Source organism: Caretta caretta, chromosome 1, assembly GCF_965140235.1.
Source record: "Caretta caretta isolate rCarCar2 chromosome 1, rCarCar1.hap1, whole genome shotgun sequence".
Classification (NCBI taxonomy): domain Eukaryota; kingdom Metazoa; phylum Chordata; order Testudines; family Cheloniidae; genus Caretta; species Caretta caretta.
The window spans coordinates 15910505-15917234 of NC_134206.1; positions in this window are offsets into that span (position 1 = coordinate 15910505).

Consider the following 6730-nt stretch of genomic DNA (forward strand, 5'->3'; position numbering starts at 1 on the left):
TTTTTGTATTTGTGTATAAAGATGTATTTTAGAGGGAGTGTCTTTGTTTAGCCTAGGGAGGAACAGAAAGTCCTGTCATTCACTGAGCTGGTCCATTGTTACAGGCATACCTGTATTAGTTGCCTGGTAAAGTCTGCAGGATACTAGTAGGGTGACCAGACAGCAAGTGTGAAAAATCGGGCCGGTGGGGGGTGTAATAGAAGCCTATATAAGAAAAAGACCCAAAAATCAGGACTGTGCCTATAAAATCGGGACCTCTGGTCACCCTACATACTAGTACCATGTTTTGTTGACAATAAACCTGGCTGGGTGCCTTCGTACGTTAACAGATTTTATCGTCATTGGGCAGTTCGCTCTCGAAGTCTGCCATGCCAGCTGTCTACGCAGGGCTGGGGCGGCACATAGAGAGAACACACACACGCAGCCAGACATCTAACCGCATTGGTGAACCACGACCGCTAATCTGGTAAGTAAGCGAGCTGTCCTCCGTTTAAAAAACAACAAATTATCGTTTTTACATATAGTTTTAAAATAAAGTTTAATAATAAAAAATGCCTTGTTACTAAATTAATACAGAACATTTGGCAAATAATATACGTTATCAATTTTTAGTAAAAGTTTTAAATAAAATAATTTATTTAAATGTTTAACCCTTTTTAAAAATATTTGTTTGCCTTATTTTTTATACAGTTATAAATAGAATTCTGGCGCCATTTGTTTTTAATTGTCTGTTTGTCCTGTATGTCCTGTATGTTGTCTTGCGTTGCATGTTGTATGTGTCACATGACTGTTTATCATATTTATTTTGTTGCAATAAAAGTCAATTTTATACTTTTTTAAAAAAATGTAAGTGATACCACAGTATTTTGATATTATGGTTAGGGTATAACCATCATAATATTATTAATACCATTTTTTTTTCAAAATTCAAAAAGGTCTCAGTTATAAATATATGTACATATATTTCTGCCTCAACCATTAATGCAACGGAAAACAAAAATAATCCTCTTTTATTAATCAGTTTTGTTTTAGTTTTAGTTTTTATTTAAAGGGGGAAAAAAGGAGGGAAAATCTCAACATTAAGGTAAAGGTAATATTAACAAAATGTCAATTTCTTGTTTGGGTTTCTTTAAAAGTGCAAACAAGTTTATATATAGTTATAAAAATGTTATAGCAAAAATGTTTAAAAACAGTAATTTATGCATAAAGCTAATAAAACAATTTCAACAGGTTTCCACCTTTTCAAGAGGTTTCCACCTTTGTCTCACAAACACAGAAAAGTGTCATGAAAATTTAATACCCTCAAAGTGTTTGCTCAGACTTGCATTTAAAATTTATTTTGGTTTAATTTTATACACTTTTTTCTTTTATGGTATGTTAAAGGAAAGCAGTGGTTGTTAACATTTGTGCTTCTAAACAGTTAACGAATTGGTATCACAAGCAAATTAACTCTAAAAAGCTTGATAAAAATTCTCTTATTAACTCTTTTGCTAAAACAGAGTGCTCTGCAGGGAAAAGCCATCCACCTTCTCACAGAAGATTGTGAGCATCTATTTAAGCAATTAACCATTACATTTAGTATAAAATATTATGCATCCGATGAAGTGAGCTGTTGCTCACGAAAGCTTATGCTCAAATAAATTTATTAGTCTCTAAGGTGCCACAAGTACTCCTTTTCTTTTTGCGAATACAGACTAACACGGCTGCTACTCTGAAACCTATATAGCTTGTGTCATAAAAAACTTGGTCCCCATCATACTGTAAACAAACCAAGTTAATGTGTGTTAAATGTGGGTTACTAAAAACAAGAAGAAATGTAAAACAATAAAAAAAAATTATTAACTAATTGAAGATGTTTAAGGTTGCATCCCACAAACCAAAACCACCAGAAAAATCACACCACAAAAACACCAAAAAATATCAGTATACAGTTAACACACACACCCCCCCCCCAAAAAAAGAAAAATGAAGGGCTTTATAAATAAGAGACTGGTCAACTACACCTCAGTCTACCATATATAAACAATTAAGTTAACAAATCAGCTAAAAACCACTAGCTGAACCAGGGTTAAACTGTCATTTAATTTGAATTTAGCTACTGTGTAAAAGTAACTGTATCGTTACTGTATTTTTGCTGTACTGTTGTATTATAGCTGTACAACATTTACCATGTGCATAACATTGCTAAACTGTTTAAACAACACAACACACAAATAGCAGCGAACAACATGAAGGCAAGGAAAAAACAAATTGGTAAAAAAAATTAAGTTACACGGTAACTACAAATTGGGTAAACAAATTCCCTGGTAGTACCAGTCACAATCTGGGGTGAGTGACACTTCATCCTAAGTGTGGCCCATGTTATTAAAACAATCTTGTTCAGTCTCTGGGTACCAACACTAAATCCTGATACAGGAATATTGATTATTATCCATTCAGTAGGTCATCTGGAAGACAGCATCCATATGCAACAACGGGATCTACGTCTGCTCCTGGTGTATCACAGAGCAATGCAACCAATGGAACAGGGAAGCAAGCTGTTCCTGTTCCCTGTCCCGTGAAGCTTACCAAAGGGTAACAACCAGCAGTACGGGTAACCTATAACTTTTTTTCTGGCGACCCACTTGAAGAAAATTGATGCCTGCAACCCATCTGAGCTGGGGATGAGGAGCTTGGGTGTAGGAGGGGGCTCAGGGCTGGGGCAGAGAGTTGGGGTGAGGGCTGCGGGGTGGGGCTGGGGGATGAGGGGATTGGAGTGAAGGAGGGGGCTATGGGTTGGGGAGGCTCAGGGCTGGGGCAGGGGGTTGGGGCGCAGGCTTACCTGCAGTGGCTCCCAGCCAGCGGCACAGTCACGGTGCAGAGAGGGGGTTCCCGCCTGTCCTGTGCCCCAGAAGCGGCCAGCGGGTCTGGCTCCTAGGTGGAGGTGCACAAGTGGCTCCATTCGGCTCTTGCCTGCAGGCGCTGCCCCCCCCAGCCCAGCCAATGGGAGTGCAGAGCCAGTGCTCGGGGCGGGGTAGCGCCCAGAGCCCCGTGGCCCCCTTGCCTCCGAGCAGGACCTGCTGCTGGCCGCTTCCAGGACGCAGTGTGGTATCAGAACAGGTAGGGACTACGAGTTTTTACTGGCCAGCCACCAGGGTCCCTGGATGCTGAGCAAGGCGACCCAGTCCCTTGCATTCTGCGACCCAGTACTGGGTCGCAACCCGAACTTTGAAAACCACTGACCTAGAATATGATAGGACAGTACTGTGTAGTAATTAAAGACAAGACATTTATGTATAAAGGCCTCTTTTGTAATGTCACTACTCCATATTTCTTTTACTTCTCATATACATAGCACTGTGAAACACACTGTAATAATGCCTATCCCAGTAATTCAAAATACTCAACCTGCTACTAATAATAATACAGGTGGTAACTGTAATTACCCTAATAGGAATGTGTTGCGCTCTGTGGCACCAAAGTAAAAGAGCCAGACTACAATAAATTTAAAAAATTGTTATGCTTGAATATAAGGTGGTGTCATATGTACACATACATAATATGGATAGGGTATATTACACCATATCCATGTTATTCATATGTATTAATTATCTGGAAATACCCCAAAGGCTCAATCATGAGTACATTCCTCAATCAAATCCTGGACCTAACATTCCCAGGCCCACCATAAGGGACTAAACACAATTGGCAAATAAAATCTGTCCAGAAGTCATACAAAGAAATGTGCAGACCAAGGGACAAATGGAGCATTAATGTATAAATCGTAGGACTGGAAGGGACCTCGAGAGGTCTTCTAGTCCAGTCCCCTGCACTCATGGCAGGACTAAGTATTGTCTAGACCATCCCTGACAGGTGTTTGTCTAACCTGCTCTTAAAAATCTCCAGTGATGGAGATTCCACAACCTCCCTAGGCAATTTATTCCTGTGTTTAACCGTCCTGAAAGTTAAAGTTTTTCCTAATGTCCAATCTAAACATCCCTTGCTGCAATTTAAGCCCATTGCTTCTTGTCCTATCCTCAAAGATTAAGAACAACAATTTTTCTCCCTCCTCCTTGTAACAACCTTTTATGTGCTTGAAAACTGTTATGTCCCCCCTCAGTCTTCTCTTTTCCAGATTAAACAAACCCAGTTTTTTCAATCTTCCTCATAGGTCATGTTTTCCAAACCTTTAATCGTTTTGGGTGCTCTTCTCAGGACTTTCTCCATTTTGTCCACATCTTTACCAGTTGTAGCATTGGGAAGCTTTCCTTCTTTGGAAGATTTTTGCAAGAGGTGCATCAGTAGCCATCTTTTGTAACTTCAGTAAATGGAAAACTTCAACAAACATTGGGAACTGCCTTTAAGTTTTGGAGACACTGTTTAAGTAGGTAGCCGTATTTGTGCTTCAGGCTGTTCAGATGTTAATATACTGTGTGAACCTTCAGATGTCATGTTGGTATATTCTTCATTCTTAGTGTGTTCTTCAGCTTGGTTGGTTTTTGAGACCTTAGAGTGGAAAAATGGTTGCATTTGTTTTTGTCTTTTCATTTTCACTTTGATCTGCTACATATAAAACATATGAATAAATTAAATGCAAATTTAACATAAGGATAATGCAAATTATGCCAAAACACACAACAGTTATAGATTTCTAAAACAAAAAATATCAAACAATTTTGCCAGACCGATCAGCAAAGCCAATGCTGACAAACTACATGAAAAGGCTGAAAAACACTAAGCCCCTAAAAAAGCCTTATAAGCCAATCACTGTCAAAACCAATTTTAGTAGTACTTAATGAGGCTGTTAAGAATGTTGGATACACAACACAGTTTATTTGAACAAACATGGCTGGTGCATCCTACTTTCTATTTAAGCAAGAGATACCACACACTACAAACTGGAGGCCAATGTTAAGTGCATTGTCACTTGTTAATCTGGAAGTTGGATGCAAATGCTCACTATCTTTCTGCAAGAAACTCAGCTGACTGGTTAGAAGCATGTGGTACAACAGTGAAAGACTCAGCCGTTGAAAAAGTGAAGAACTCTTTCACCACATTCAAAAAATTTGCATACATGGCTGATGAATGCACCAATGCAAATAGGCTTAAAGTAGGAAGTCATTGTCCACATTATCTTGATGTCAGTAGTAAGCCAGCAGATGCATTTCTAGATGTTCAGGTTGTAGAAGACACATTGGCTGCATCTGTGACAACCCACATCTAAGAGTTAAATGCTTGTAAATTGAACCTACCTTCACTCTCACTGTCTCACCCTTCATCTCCCCTTCCCCGTAAATTCGGGGGGGAGGGGAAAACAATTTAAATTCCTGGGGAAAACATTGGCTTCAACACAATTGCTATAGAAAAGCACATAGAAACCCAGAATTCAGTCACCGGGGATTTTCAGCAAGAATTGTAGTGCCAATCTTTAAAAAAGGGAAGGAGGAGGATCCAGGGAACTACAGGCCAGTCAGCCTCACCTCAGTCCCTGGAAAAATCATGGAGCAAAGAATCAATCCTGAAGCACTTGCATGAGAGGAAAGTGATCAGGAACAGCCAGCATGGATTCACCAAGGGAAGGTCATGCCTGACTAATCTAATTGCCTTTTATGATGAGATTACTGGTTCTGTGGATGAAGGGAAAGCAGTGGATGTATTGTTTCTTGACTTTAGCAAAGCTTTTGACACGGTCTCCCACAGTATTCTTGTCAGCAAGTTAAGGAAGTATTGGCTGGATGAATGCACTATAAGGTGGGTAGAAAGCTGGCTAGTGTCGGGCTCAACGGGTAGTGATCAATGGCTCCATGTCTAGTTGGCAGCCGGTATCAAGTGGAGTGCCCCAGGGGTCGGTCCTGGGGCCGGTTTTGTTCAATATCTTCATAAATGATCTGGAGGATGGTGTGGATTGCACTCTCAGCAAATTTGCGGATGATACTAAACTGGGAGGAGTGGTAGATACGCTGGAGGGGAGGGATAGGATACAGAAGGACCTAGACAAATTGGAGGATTGGGCCAAAAGAAATCTGATGAGGTTCAATAAGGATAAGTGCAGGGTCCTGCACTTAGGACGGAAGAACCCAATGCACAGCTACAGACTAGGGACCGAATGGCTAGGCAGCAGTTCTGCGGAAAAGGACCTAGGGGTGACAGTGGACGAGAAGCTGGATATGAGTCAGCAGTGTGCCCTTGTTGCCAAGAAGGCCAATGGCATTTTGGGATGTATAAGTAGGGGCATAGCGAGCAGATTGAGGGACGTGATCGTTCCCCTCTATTCGACATTGGTGAGGCCTCATCTGGAGTACTGTGTCCAGTTTTGGGCCCCACACTTCAAGAAGGATGTGGATAAATTGGAGAGAGTCCAGCGAAGGGCAACAAAAATGATTAGGGGTCTGGAACACATGAATTATGAGGAGAGGCTGAGGGAGCTGGGATTCTTTAGCCTGCAGAAGAGAAGAATGAGGGGGGATTTGATAGCTGCTTTCAACTACCTGAAAGGGGGTTCCAAAGAGGATGGCTCTAGACTGTTCTCAATGGTAGCAGATGACAGAACGAGGAGTAATGGTCTCAAGTTGCAGTGGGGGAGGTTTAGATTGGATATTAGGAAAAACTTTTTCACTAAGAGGGTGGTGAAACACTGGAATACGTTACCTAGGGAGGTGGTAGAATCTCCTTCCTTAGAGGTTTTTAAGGTCAGGCTTGACAAAGCCCTGGCTGGGATGATTTAACTGGGAATTGGTCCTGCTTCGAGCAG